General features: G+C 50.5%; 1 pseudogene; it reads right to left on the bottom strand.

Moving 5' to 3' along the window:
• Positions 1-2,927: 2,927 nt before the first annotated feature.
• LOC103786841 (tubulin alpha-8 chain-like) lies at positions 2,928-15,345 on the bottom strand (annotated as a pseudogene).
• Between the last annotated feature and the right edge of the window lie 8 nt (positions 15,346-15,353).

The raw sequence follows: 15,353 nt of genomic DNA, 5'->3' as shown, positions 1-15,353 counted from the left end.
CTGGGATTACAGGCATGTCCCAACAGGGCCAGCTAATTTTTTTTTTTTTTTTTTTTTTTGAGACAGAGTCTCGCTGTCTCGCCCAGGCTGGAGTGCAGTGGCGCCATCTCGGCTGACTGCAAGCTCCGCCTCCCGGGTTCATGCCATTCTCCTGCCTCAGCCTCCCCAGTAGCTGGAACTACAGGCGCCCGCCACCACGCCCGGCTAATTTTTTGTATTTTTAGTAGAGACGGGGTTTCACCGTGTTAGCCAGGATGGTCTCGATCTCCTGACCTCGTGATCCACCTGCCTTGGCCTCCCAAAGTGCTGGGATTATAGGCATGAGCCACTGTGCCCAGCCATGGCCAGTTAATTTTTTTATATTTTTAGTAGAGACGAGGTTTCTCCATGTTGGTCAGGCCAGTCTCGAACTCCCGACCTCAGGTGATCTGCCCACCTCGGCCTCCCAAAGTGCTGGGATTACAGGCATGAGTCATCGCGCCCGGCCTAAGATTTCTTAATCTCAGCAGTATTGACATTTCTGGCAGGATAATTCTTTGTGGTGTGGGCATGTCTGTTCTGTGTTTTGTAGGACTGAGCCACATCCCTGGTCTCTATATGCGACATGCCAGATCACCCCTACCCGCAGTTGCAACAGTCAAAAACGTCTCTAAACATTGCCAAATGTCCGCTGGAGGGCAAAAGTGTCCCAGGTTGAGAACCACTGCTTTAAGGATGGGTTATCTCTGAATGCAGGCACCTGAATACCACTAAACATTTTATACAGGAGAAAGCTCAAATTTCTTTGCTCCCCACAACGGCCCCCTAACATCTAGAATAATCCATGGCTCATAGTAGGTGCTCAATAAATATTTGAAAAAGAAACCCAAACCAAGGTCATTCACCCCTGTACCTTTTTCTCTAGTTCCTTCCCCTGTTCCAAAGTCCAGCTACAAGCTAGTCGAGATCACCCAAACATAACGTGCTTGCGTTTTCCATATTTTTTCCTGTAACAGTCTCTGTCTTGAACCCTGCCCTGTACCCCAACTCATTGTCAGCATCTGGTGCAAGTGCCAGTCCTCCTGGAAAGCTCCCCTCGTCTTGCCTGAGGCTTCCTGTGGCCTCCAGACACTGTGCATATGTCTCACCCACTCTACTGAGCTTTAAGCAGAGGGAAGACAGAAAAAGAGCAGCTTCCTCACTGCAGGTGGGTGTACTAGTGCAGGACACTGAACGCCTAGAAGCAGCAAGATGAGTCACATCACAGAATCTCAGTTCTGAAGGTGGGGATACAGGGTAGAGCTGAGAATAGCACAAGTCTTCATGAGGGAAAAGTTAGGGCCCAAGACTCTGTCTTTCACTTTACACAAGCAGAATACATCCAACAGAAAACAAGTTTACACCCTGGGACAGTCAAATCTAAAACTCTGGCCTCAGGTACAGCACAGACTGTAGGCGAGGAACCAGACTGAAAGCCGGGCAGAACTTACTGAGAGTCTGCACTACAGAGAAAAAGAAACAGTCAAAGTCTCCTGTCCCATCTATGCGTTCTTGGGGGTCAGAAACTGTTGGATTTCTAATAGGGACCGGGTACTTTGGAGGTGCCCTGTCTTCTCTTAGGCCACTTCCCCTTAGTTTTCAGTTCTGCATCACCAAAGTAACCACCCTCTCCTCCAAGGACTCCATGGAGCCAGCTGAGCATGGGGACCTGGGTCTTCGGGCAGTTATAAATGGAAGCCAATGGGACCTGCAGGAAGTCATCTAGGTTTAGATCTTGTTATGACCAAGACTGGGACTAGAGTCTATCTGTCGCATCCTCCAGTAACAACATCCGTGAGAAAGCCAGCCCAGGAAAGGCAATGCTTACCCATGCTCATGCTTCAAGTAGAATAGAGTTGACCATTGCACAATATGGGTTTGAGAGGCATGGGTCCACTTAGAAGTGGCTTTTTCAATAAAAATTGCATTGAGTGTGCCTGCCTTCCCTTTCACCTCTTCAACCCTCTTTTGCCTCTGCCACCCCTGAGATAGCAACAACTCCTCCTCTTCCTCCTCAAGGTAAAGATGAGGATGAAGACCTTTATAATGATCCATTTCCACTTAATGAACAGTAAATACACTTTCTCTTATGATTTTTCTCTAGCTTACTTTCTTATAAGAATGTGATATATAATACATTACTAATGTGTTAATTGGTTGTTTATATTATTGGTAAGGCTTCCAGTGAATGGTAGGTTATTAGTTAAGTTTGGGGGCAGACAAAAGTTATACGTGGATTTCTGACTGCACAGGGTCAGCACCCCAACCCCTGTGTTGTTCAAGGGTCAACTGTGCTTGTTAAGACTCCAAGAGTCTCTCAGTTTCAGGTCACAACCCCAAGGCAAGAATTTCTCTTCTCCATCCTCACCCTATCAGAGGTTCCATAGTTTGAAAGGAACCCAGGAAAGGCTCTCCCAAGGGACTGGGCCCTATCTGGGGCTTGGAGGTGGGGAGGTGGGAGTTAAGGTCAGGCAAAGACTGAACAAAAACCCTTCCTGTTTATTTCAAAAGTGCAAAAAGAGGGATGGGTCATAGATGAGAACATGACTTACCTTCCATTCTACCTGGGTGCCAGGAGAAGAGGTATGGCAGCTGCTAGGTTATCCAAATAAATCATCAAGCTTGCTACCCCCAGCTTTAACTGACTCATTCTATCTGGTATCTCATCACAGGAGAGTGCTCAGGGCTAGGAGTCCAACCCTCACTGGACGTTCACCTTCCTGTGGCCTGGGGTATGTGCTCGGGGAGGGGTGGTCTCTCTGCATGATGGATTGAACTGCTAATATGTATGAATCCATGGGCCCAGTGAGAGGAAGAGAAGGAAAGAAAACATCAGCTCACTGGTTTCTGGGTGAAGATACCGGCAGAGCAGACCAGGGGCACCTGCCAAACATCAACAGATCCAGATCTGTTAATAGGCACTTTAATTAATTAATTAATTAATTTATTTTTTGGAGACGGAGTTTTGCTCTTGTTGCCCAAGCTGGAGTGCAATGGTGCAATCTCGGCTCACTGCAACCTCCGCCTCCTGGGTTCAAGTGATTCTCCTGCCTCAGCCTCCTGAGTAGCTGAGATTACAGGCATGCGCCACCACGCCTGGCTAATGTTTCGTATTTTTAGTAGAGACAGGGTTTCACCATGTTGGCCAGGCTGGTCTTGAACTCCTGACCTCAGGTGATCCACCCGCCTCGGCCTCCCAAAGTGCTGGGATTACAGGTGTGAGCCACCAGGCCTGGCAACAGACACTTTAATAGAGCAGGTTTCTCCAACCTCTTTCCCTTCCTTCTGTGCCCTTATTCCACCTCTACCCAGTACTAGAGGAACCAGCAGGTTAGCAGTCTCCTAGGAAGAGCTTTGGAGAAAGACTCTGGAGTAAAATAGAAAAAACCAACCGCTATAGCAAGGGAGACTTGTCTTGCTTACACGAAATAAAGGGGGCACAAGTAAGGATACACACCCATGTCAGAGCCACGCTATTAGCGAATTAAGACAAATGACACCGTAGGTTGAGGCCCTTGTCTTTTGGGGACTATGGGGACTGAGGGAAAGGGGGAATACAGCCAAGCAGAAGACTGTCAGACCTCTCTGCTCAGAAATGCAAATACAGAGGAAGATGCTAAAAAAAGGAAGAGGCCCAACATGTGGGGACCAACCAGCACACAAGGCCACAGCCCCTCTGGACCTAAGCATGCAGTTCCATGGTAGGGGCAGTCTGTGACCCTGGGCACTATGCTGTAGGCTCTGGGATTCCCTCCTTTTGGCAAATACCCTCCCAGGGATCAAGGAGCAAGGCTCACAGATGCTGGGAATAAGTCTCTAGATTAACGCTAGTAACCAGTTTCCTGAAGCCAAAGCAAGGCCACAGATGACATTTAGGCAGCCCCAAGGCTCAATGGTGCTTAAGAGAGCAAACACGTGCTAGAATTAAGTGTCCGAAAACCAGAGTAGGTAGTTCCAGGCCAAGAGTATGGGTGGCCCTTGCCTTTCTGGCAGGGGCTGGGTTAGGTTCTGCTCAGTGGCCTTGCCAGGAACAAAGCCTGGCTCCACGGAGATTCTCTGTGGTTTAAGAATACATAAGCTTGCAACCTCTCCTGGCTGAGGGGACTTTAAGCACATTATTTAAAAGCAGCCTGGCCAGGCGAGGTGGTTCATGCCTGTGATCCTTGCACTTTGGGAGGCTGAGGTGGGCGGATCACCTGAGATCAGGGGTGTGAGACCAGCCTGGCCAACATAGTGAAACCTCATCTCTACTACAAATACAAAAATTAGCCAGGGATGGTGGCGCATGCCTGTAATCCCAGCTATTCAGGAGGCTGAGGCAGAAGAATTGCTTGAACCTGGAAGGCAGAGGTTGCAGTGAGCTGAGATCACGCCACTGCATGCCAGCCCGGGAGAGAGAGTGAGACTCTGTCTCAAAAAAAAAAAAAAAAAAGAAAAAAAATAGCTGGGCGCGGTGGCTCACGCCTGTAATCCTAGCACTTTGGGAGGGTGAGGAGGGCAGATTGCCTGAGCTCAGGAGTTCGAGACCAGCCTGGGCAACATGGTGAAACCCTGTCTCCACTAAAATACAAAAAATTAGCCAGGAGTGGCAGTGTGCACCCATAGTCCCAGCTACTCGGGAGGATGAGGTAGGAGAATCGCTTGAACCCAGAAGGCGGAGGTTGCAGTGAGCTGAGATCGTGCCACTGCACTCCAGCCTGGGCGACAGAGCAAGACTCCGTCTCCAAAAAAATAAAAAAATAAATAATAATAAAATAATAATAAAAGCAGCCTCCTTGAACCTGGACTGTTCCAGAAGGGGCCATTTGTTTAGTCATTAGCTTCTGCCAGAACCTTTTACTAATAAATTGATCTCTGACACCACATGTGAGCAGATATGGCTAAGCCTCTAAAACAACAGTTCCTAATTTCCTCATTAGGAACTCCGTTGAGAATAAGAGATACGGATCTTCTTGCCTAAAAGTCTCATAGGCACTTTTAAGATTTACTTCATAGCCAGGCATGAGGTAGTGCCTGTAGGCCACCACATGGGGAGGCTGAGGCAGGAGGATGGCTTGAGCCCAGGAGTCCAAGGCTGTAGCATGCTGTGACCACATCTGTGAGAATAACCACTACATTCCAGCGCGTGCAACACAGCGAGACCCTGTCCCTTAAAGTAAGTTGTTTCGTATCTTCATAGTCCCAGGCTGGAGACCACTGTTTTTTTTGGAATCCTATTTCTTGGACCCTGCGTTTGTAAGGGATCAGGACAGAGCCCTCAAGTCTAAGATGGCTGCTGCGGAGAGGCCTGTGAAGGCAACCTCTACTGCCCTCTCTTGGCCATCAGGCGGGAGGAGTGGTTAGACGTGCTTGATTCCTTGTGGCACTGAAGTCCTGCAGTTTCTGTCCCAGAATGCTGGAGGCAGATAAACTTTTGGCAGCTTTCATCAGAATCTCTAGAAAGCTTACTCTTCCTCGAACTGGGCTGGAGACAAGGGGGTACACATAGGGACCCCTGTGAAGTCGAAGTACTACAGCCTGGGTGCTGAACCGGCGAAGACGTGTCAGGGTGGTCACAGGAGGGAAGCAGTGCCAATCCTCCACTAGACGTGCCCTGGCTGGAGGCCCTAGCAGCAGAGGCCACCCTGCCCTTTAACTTAGAAAGACATTAAAAGAAGCTGAGAAGCTTAAAGATGGCCCACTGCCTGGGCAGAATTCCACAGAGTTCCACATCGCTTGCAACATCCATTGTATTTGTAGGGGGTCAGGGAACAGTGGAATGAGATACACACACAACTGTGGTGTGAGAGGCCTGGTGTTACAGGTGCCAGGACCCCTAGAACTCCTCATGCTCATACTCGCTGTCCAAAGATTCTGTGCCTACTTCAAAATCCTTCTCCAGGGCAGCCAGGTCCTCTCAGGCCCAGAGAGCTCACCTTCCTCCATGCCCTCGTCCACATAACAGTGCATAAATGCCCGCTTGGCATACATCAGGTCAAACTTTTGGTTGAGGTGGGCCCAGCCCTCAGTGATGGCTGTGGTATTGTTTAGCATGCAGACTGCCCGCTGCACCTTGGCTACAGCACCCCCGGGCACCACTGTGGGGGACTGGTAGTTGATGCCAACCTAAGAGAAAACAAAGAAGTATAAGCGCCTGGTTCTGTGTTTCCTGGAAGGGTCTGTACGGGGATCCCTGGAACTAGGGAAGGGGCATTTGTCAACTTGTAAGAAACAAAGATAGAGGAAGATGATCACCACCACAAGGAAACAAACAAATCTAGAATGAGGGAGCTTCTGCAAGACAAGATCAGTGCCTTCAAAGTCAGTCAAGAAAAAGGGGGCCGGATGCGGTGGCTCACGCTTGTAATCCCAGCACTTTGGCAGGCTGAGGCGGATCACCTGAGGTCAGAAGTTCGAGACCAGCCTGGCCAACATGGCGAAACCCCAACTCTACTAAAAATATAAAAAAATTAGCCGGCCTGGTGGCAGACTCCTGTAATCCCAGCTACTCGGGAGGCTGAGGCAGGAGAATCGCTTGAACCCAGGAGGCAGAGCTTGCAGTGAACCGAGATCGCACCATTGCACTCCAGCCTGGGGGATAAGAGTGAGACTTCGTCTCAAAAAAAAAAAAAAAAAAGAAAAAGAAAAAGGGTGGACTCTTATGCTAAGAGACAAATAAGCATAATGCCTGCTCCTTGATTAGATCGTGACTGAAAAACTGACAACAAAAAACATTGTGGGCCGGGCACAGTGGCTCACACCTGTAATCCCAACACTTTGGGAGGCCGAGGCAGGCAGATCACTTTGAGGTCAGGAGTTCGAGACCATCCTGGCCAACACGGCGAAACCCCATCTCTACTAAAAATACAACAAATTAGCTGGGCATGGTGGCACATGCTTGTAATCCCAGTGACTCGGGAGGCTGAGACAAAAGAATCGTCTGAACCCTGGAGGTGGAGGTTGCAGTGAGCTGAGATGGTGCCACTGCACTCCATTCTGGGCAACAGAGCAAGACTCCATCTTCCCCCACCGCCACCCCCCAAAAAAAGTAGTGCGTTTAAATGGGTCAGTAAAGCAAAAATAAAGGAAACAGACCTAGATGTTAAATCAAGGGAGTGGCTATACAGGTGTTAAATGAACTAGTATCCCTACTTTCCTGTAGCTTAGAAAACTAAGTTTAAAAAGTGTTAAACTTAGGGAAGCTCTCCAATTAGACTTACTTTAACCATTTGTCTACCCAGAATATGTTGTTTTATTTTTTAAAAAACAGCGTCTCTCAGGCCGGGCGCAGTGGCTCACGCCTGTAATCCCAGCACTTTGGGAGGCCGAGGCGGGTGGATCACCTGAGGTCATGAGTTCGAGACCAGCCTAGCCAACACGGTGAAACCCTGTCTCTACTAAAAATACAAAAAATAGCCGGGCATGCTGGCGGGCGCCTATAGTCCCAGCTACTCGGGAGGCTGGGGCAGGAGAATTGCTTAAACCCAGGAGGCGGAGGTTGCAGTGAGCTGAGATCACGCCACTGCACTCCAGCCTGGGTGACAGAGTGAAGCTCCGTCTCAAAACAACAACAACAACAAAACAAAACAAAAAACAGGGTCTCGCTCTGTTGCTGAGGCTGGAGAGGGGGGTGCAATCATAGCTCACTGCAGCCTAAACCTCCTGGACCCAGGTGATCCTCCCACCTCAACCTTCTGAGTAGCTAGAACTATAAGTACACACTAGCAAGACTGGCTAATTTTTAAAAATATTTTGTACAGATGGAGTCTCACATTGCCCAGGCTGGTCTCAAACTCCTGGGCTCAAGCCATCCTCCCACCTCTGCCTCCCAAAGTGCTGGATTACAGGCCTGAATCACTGCACCCAGCCCAGAATATATAATACATTTTAGTGTTTCTCATCCTCAAAAAAAAAAAAAAAAAGTCAACTTCCCATTAGTGTCTCTAGGGACAAAAGGCTGACCATGTCCTAAAGGCAGCCTATTCTTCCCTTAAGCAGCTAAAGATCTTCCTAATATGGAGGCAGAAACAGTCGGTTTCCCAGATAGCCTACCCCTCATTTCCATTTCTGAGCTACAGGACAACTCTTCCACACTAGCAAGCAGCTATTATTCCTGCCTCTCCTCCTGTTGTGGTCATGTCCACAGCAGTGTCATGGGGCAGGAAAGCTATATATGTTTTCTTTTTTTATTTTTATTTTTTTGAGACGGAGTCTTGCTCTGTTGCCCAGGCTGGAGTGCAGTGGCGCGATCTTGGCTCACTGCAAGCTCCGCCTCCCGGGTTCACGCCATTCTCCTGCCTCAGCCTCCCCAACAGCTGGGACTACAGGGGCATGCCGCCATGCCCAGCTAATTTTTTTTGTATTTTTAGTAGAGACGGGGTTTCACCGTGTCAGCCAGGATGGTCTCGATCATCTCCTGACCTTGTGATCCGCACACCTCGGCCTCCCAAAGTGAGCCACTGCGCCCAGCCGCTATATATGTTTTCTAATGCCACAGCTGCCATCTTTAATCTTTCTGGAGTCTTATCCCACAACAAAACCCAAAAAACAAACTAGATCATATGCCCAGCACCCTGGGAAGGTCAACTGATAACAGGGTGGGGCATAAATGCGTGCTTCTTCCTCATTACTGCAAAAGGAAGAGAACGCATCCACAGACGCAGAACACAAGAAGCCTCTGACCTTCTGATCCGCACTTTCCCCATCATCTGATAATGGGCCTCTCTGGCTTCTGAAAGCCTTCCCTTCTGAGCAGGAGCCTATAGCATGTGGTTATGTCCCTAGCACAAGTGACAAGGAGGCCATTCTCCCCATGTGACTGGCAGCCCTAGGGAATGCCTTTTTACCAGGCTAAGTAAAATGAAATGGACACTTTTCCTTTCATCAAGGCAATCTTTCAAGTAGAACCCACCCTGGCTTACAGTCCAAAGGCCTGGCTTCTAGACCAGCTGAGATCTATCCAGTTAAAGGCATCCTCTAGCGGGGCACAGTGGCTCACACCTGTAACACTTTGGGAGGTCATTGTAGGTGGATCACCCATGCGCAGGAGTCTGAGACCAGCCTGGGCAATATGGTGAAGCCCCACCTCTCCAAAAAAATACAAAGTTAGCAGGGTGTGGTGGCACAAACCTGTGGTCCCAGCTACTAAGGAGGCTGAGACAGGAGGACTGCTTGAGTGCAGGAGGTCGAGGCTGCAGTGAGCCAAGATGACGCCAGTGTACTCCAGCCTGGGTGACAGTGAGATCCTGTGCATTTGTTCCTCACACCTTCTCTGCAGGAAGCTCCCATCTTAGCAGGTACACAGGCCATGTGCTAACTGCCCTTTACCCCCACTTGCCTTGAAACCTGTGGGACACCAGTCCGCAAAACAAATATTTGCTTGGTTTTAATGGTGGCAATGGTGGCATTCTCATCCTTGGGCACCACTTCTCCACAGTAGAGCAGGCAGCAGGCCATGTACTTGCCGTGGCGAGGGTCACACTTGGCCATCTGATTGGAGGGCTCAAAGTAGACACTGGTATCTCTGCCACTGAGAGCTGCTCATGGTAGGCCTTCTTAGCTGAGATAATGGGTGAGTAGGTCACCAGGGGAAAGTGGATGCGAGGGTAGGGCACCAGATTGGTCTGGAACTCTGTGAGGTCCACGTTGAGGGCACCATCAAAACACAAGGAAGCAGTGATGGAGGACACAATCTGGCTGATGAGCCAGTTCAGGTTGGTATAGGTAGGGCGCAGGTTGTGGCAGCAGAGATCATAGATGGCCTCGTTGTCTACCATGAAGGCAGTCTGAGTGCTCCAGGGTGGTGTGGGTGGTCAAGATAGAGTTATAGGGTTCTACAACTGTCATGGACACTTGGGGGACTGGGTAGATAGCAAATTCCAACTTGAGCCAGTGCCATCCCCAAAACTATGGAAGATCAGGAAGCCCTGAAGCCTGGTGCACTGGTCTGTCTGGAGTAGGCCATAACATCATTAAGGATGTAGATGGCATGTCACCCGTCCCAACCCTCTTCTCCTGAGGAAACTTCTGTGTTGAAAGCTACTATTACCTAGCTATACTTGCATTCACTTCTGTATTTTAGAAAGACTTTGAAGTATAGTTTATACTTAAGTGTGTGCATCTTTTGGACATACAATGAATGATTTGACATGTGTAGACACCTATATAACCAAACCCACAGATATACAGAAATTCCCATCACCCCGAGAAAGTTCCCTTGTGTCCTTTTGCTTCGCCTCCATAGAGGTGAAAAAAGATCACCTGTCCAGGTGTGGTGGTTCACGCCTGTAATCCCAGCACTTTGGCGTACCAAAGTGCTGGGATGGCAACACCCCATCTCTACAAAAAAATACAAAAAGTATCTGGGTGTTGTGGTGTGCATCTGTAGTCCCAGCTACTCAGGAGGCTGAGGCGGGAGGACCGCTTGAACCCAGGAGGTAGAGGTTGCAGTGAGCTGTGACTGCACCACTAGTGGCATTCCAGCCTAGGCGACAGAGCAACTCTCTCAAAAAAGAAAAAAAAAAAAAGATCACCTACAGGAGGTTTGGAGTTCCTAGGGAAAAGATGACTTGGAAAGGCAGTGTTGTGTATACGCAAAGGTAGGGATGAGGAAGGACGGAGGATTTGCAGTCAGAGAGCCAGGCCCTCTCTGTTTTGTTGCCCTGCCCCCTAGTTACAGCAGAGTGGGAGTGGTGGTGGCATCCTGTTGAACATACAGATTACCAGGCCTCACCTCAGACTGGAACCCAGGAACCTGCAGCTTTAACAAGTACCCCATGTGATTCTGATATAGCTGTTTCTTGGGTAAGAAAATCATCAGTCTATACCAGACACATGGTAGTGACAGTATAAAAGAAGTCTAACCCTAGGAGGTATTTTATTTTCATTCTTGAGGAAGGGAGCACAGAATTCTACTCCTCAGGTCACTTCCAAGTCCTCAGTCTCTACCAAGCAGCAGAGAGTATGTCTAGGCAATCCCCCTACAGCAACAGGGCCAAAGTCCTGGCTCACAGGCAGCCTCACTCGTGGTTCTCAATGCCTCGGATAGGGGAAGGGTGAACTGGTGAAATGGTTGAGTGCTAAACAGGAGCCCCTCCCACCTGGACAGATCTGCATAGGAGTCTAAGAACAACAAGCTGAGCTGCTGTAGAGATGGATCAAAGGTCAAAGAAGGCTTGGATCAGACAGACCTGGCAAAGTGAGGAACCATCAGGGCAGAAGCTTGAGTCCCTAGATCCGTACCAGGACAGAAAACACATATCCCCTTAGGAGAAGCTGAGTGGACTGACAGGCTGGAGGAATGATGTCAGGTACCAGCACAGGCTGTGGTTGCCTCCCAGCCAGGAAGAGGGTTAAGGATGCAACGACCTCCTGTAGGTGCCAGAGGCCTGCTCACCAGTTTTCAGATTCACTCCAGCACCAAATCGATGATCTCCTTCCCCGCAGTGTAGTGGCCATGGGCACAGTTGTTGGCAGCATCTTCCACGCCAGACATCAGCTGTTCAGGGTGGAAGAGCTGCCTATAAATGTCAGTTCTTACCCCATCTTGAGGGGAAGAAAGGACAAAGGTAAGACAAGCTGGTTCATTCCCCAAGGGAACGCCAGACACCAGAACCTTTGCTGCTAAGCCTCCCCAGGTACAACTGCTCAACAGAGTGATGATGCACGGCATCTTTTTTTTCTTTTCTTTTCTTTTTTTTTTTTGAGACGGAGTTTCACTCTTGTTGCCCAGGCTGGAGTGCAATCACGCGATCTTGGCTCACCACAGCCTCTGTCTCCCGGGTTCAAGCGATTCTCCTGCCTCAGCCTCCCGACCAGAGACCCACTTCTAAGGCCAGGTCCTGCCTGGGCTTGAGACGGGGAGAGCAGGTGGCACCTTCAGTGGTCCCTTCCCTCTGATCACAGCGACTTCATTGTGCTAGGTGAGGAATCAGAGTGGTGTTAAGGAGAATCTCACTTCACTTTCGAATAGGGTAAGAATACAGACTAATGTAAATTTTCACCATGGAAAAAGAAAAAAAAAGAATACAGACTAATGAAGAAACCCAGTGCACCATTTAACATCTAAAATAACAGCTTTAAAAAATGGAGGAGGGGTAGAATTGTCACGATTAGGAAACAGAGGAGATCCAGATGCAGAAGGGAGGAAGCAGGAAAGCCTCCGGAAGCCAGCAACAGCCAAGTTCACATAGGCCCACATCCTACGTGGGGGCCTATTTCAGTTAAGGCTAAGCAGGAGGCCAGTATGAATGTTCTTGGCTCCCTGCTTCTTACGCAATGGGCCACCCTCAAGAGTCTGAGGACAGGGAAAAGCAGGTTTTAAATTTCTGCTTTTACATCTGCTCCTTTCTGCAGTCTGCATTCTAGGCCTGATCCCTGACTCCTATCTGGCAGTTTCCTGGCAGAGTTGTGCGAATGATCTTCCTCTCAATATAGGAAGCCCCCAGGACCTCTTCTGAGGACAGAGTCTAGACAAAAGCAATAGACTTCAGACTTCAATGCTGTTCATGGCAGGGGACTGCTTCCATCTCAAGTATTTTCCCCTTAAGCAGAGCTCCCATCTGACATTGGCACTAGCAAAAACTATGGCCTGGGGGAAGGAGCCCCCACTCCTCCGTCCACTCACCTATGACAGCAGGCTCCAGGTCCACAGACAGCCCAGGACACATGCCTGCCAGGCTGGGTCCCCCTGAAGAAGGTGTTGAAGGAGTTATCACTGCTCCCCAGGGCCTTGTGGCTGGGCATGGTGCCACTGGGCTGGATGTCATGCTCCAGGCAGTACAGCTCCCAGCAGGCATTGCCCATCTGCACTCCGGCCTGGCCCACATGGATGGAGATGCACTCACACTGTGAGGGTGAGCAGAGGAATATGCCAGGGCATGAGTGATGTGGAGTGAAAGGTGGGGACTTGAAAAGCCTTCCCTGGGAGCACCCCTTGTCTTTCCTCCCTGAAGGCTGAAGCTTAGTGTTACGTAGTCCAAAGTTCAGACGACTGGCCGGGTGCAGTGGCTCATGCCTATAATCCCAGCACTCTGGGAGGCCAAGGCAGGCAGATCACCTGAGGTCAGGAGTTCGAGATCATCCTGGCCAACACAGTGAAACCCCATCTCTACTAAAAATACAAAATTAGCTGGGTGTGGTGGTGGGCGCCTGTAGTCCCAGCTACTCAGGAGGCTGAGGCAGAAGAATCACTTGAACCCGGGAGGCAGAGGTTGCAGTGAGCCGAGATCACAACACTGCACTACAGCCTAGGCGAGAGAGCAAGACTCCATCTCAAAAAACAAACCAAAAAACAAACCAAAGAACCAAAGTCCAGAAGACTCGGTTCTCTTTCCAAGCCTTCCCATACTTTAAGCCAAACCACCTTCAGGCCCTCATTTTCCTTCATTCACTCAGAGCTTAAGAAGGTGGTTATGCCTAGGTCTCTGGGGCAGGAACTAGAGAAAGCCAAAACCAAATAGCCAAATCCCACTGCACAGTGTCCTCCCTGCTGTTTGGGGTGCCTTGGGAAAGCTCAGAGTCCTGTATTCCAAGACAGGCCCACCAAGAGCTTCTAGATTCAAGCACTGGGGCCTAGAAGAGGAGGTCTCCCATGGACAGCAACTGTCTCCCCCACATCCCAAAAGGGCAGAAGACTAAGTTCAGACCTGTGGATCAACTGAGGAAGCAGCCTTGGAGTTAGAGCTAGCCTTCTGAAAGCTCACCCACAAACTCCCCTTTTGGGGGGACAGGCACCTACTCTAGACACCTGTCCCTGCCAACTGCAGTACAGGCAAGCTAATCCAAGTCAGTACTCCTAAATTAAGCGTCGCAGCGGAGACCAGAAGACCCACCCTACCTTTCGACTCTTTTCACTCAGGTAACTCCTATGATGGATAAACCCTCCCTCCCTTCTTCTGGTCCTTCACCCAACCCACGGTCTAGGGGGTCAATTTAAAAGGGCCGAGCACCTCCCAGATGTAGAAGGGATCTTCTAGGGTGACAGTAGGCAACAGTTTAACAGTCTTAGGAACTACCCTCTAAGACAGCCTCAGAGCCTTTAAGGGGGCTCAGAGCACAGGCGGGGATCAAGAGGTTTCCAGGGGGTACAGGGACCTCTGTGTACCCACCCCAAGTTCTCAGGCTTTTTTTTTTTTTTTTTTGCTTTGATTTTTTTGAGACGGAGTTTCGCTCTTGTTGACCAGGCTAGAGTGCAATGGCGGGATTTCCGCTCAAGGCAACCCCAGCCTCCCAGGTTCAAGCGATTCTCCTGCCTCAGCCTCCCGAGTAGCTGGGACTACAGGCATGCGCCACCACGGCTGGCCAATTTTGTATTTTTAGTAGAGACGGGTTTCTCCATGTTGGTCAGGCTGGTCTCGAACTCCCGACCTCAGGTGGTCCGCCCGCTTCGGCCTCCCAAAGTGCTGGGATTATAGGCGTGAGCCACCACCGCGCCTGGCCAGTCAAGTTCTCAGTTTTAACAGACCTCAAGTCCTTGGGCACCAAACAGGAGAAAAGTGGAGTCAAGAACATTCTTTTCAAGGCCCCAAGAGCTTACAGGAATCCCTAGTCAAGTATGGGGCCAAAGGGCGAGGACCTCTACCTCTGGCCAGAGTCGGGCGCCCAAGACAAAGACATTCAGGGCAACAGGTTTTGAACTGGAGAAACCTGTTAGAGCTTCCCAATCATCCTGGACCTTGCCTCCTGCGCGGCAGTGTGATCTCAGAGGGAGGCGGGGACCGCAGCTACAAGCGGGCACCTCTTCGTCCAGGACCGCAGCGGGAGAAATACGGGGCGGGCCCTAGATCCCCTCCAGGCTCCAGAGCGCGCTCTGCCGCAGAGCCGACTCCACTGCCCGACCTTGCGCGCAGCGCACAAGCGACCCCACCATGTTCTCGCCCACGCTTTACCGCTCGCCAGCCTCCCTAGTCCCTCAGCGCTTCTGGGGCGCTCAGAACGTTTCTAGCTCGCACCGCCTCCCGTAGGGGAAGCAGGGTAGAAAAGTGGTACCGGGACTCCTCGGGCGTCCCCGGGCTTTCTGCAGAGCCCACCTTCGCCCTGAACGCCCAAACACCCCTGGCATCCCCGCGCAGCCCACCCCACACCCTGGACTGCCGGGGCGCCCTTCCGTTTTGCGCTGCGGGCCCTTCCCACCGACCCCCCGTGCGCCCCCGGCATCCTCCCCATCGTGCGACACCCTCCCCCGCACAGCATCCTTCACCATGGTTGATCCAGTAGTTGAAGTTGGAGGGTCGCTGACTGCAGACACCATACGGGCCTCCAGCAACACCACGAATCCCAACGCGCGGTTGCTGGAGGGGCCTTATAAATCCCCGGAGAGCCGCCGGTTGTGTCTTCTGGCGGGGACTCCCATTGGG

Source organism: Pan paniscus, chromosome 1 (genome assembly GCF_029289425.2).
Source record: "Pan paniscus chromosome 1, NHGRI_mPanPan1-v2.0_pri, whole genome shotgun sequence".
Classification (NCBI taxonomy): Eukaryota; Metazoa; Chordata; class Mammalia; order Primates; family Hominidae; genus Pan; species Pan paniscus.
The sequence above is the reverse complement of the archived record's forward strand: the minus strand, read 5'-3'. Positions and strand labels throughout refer to the sequence as shown.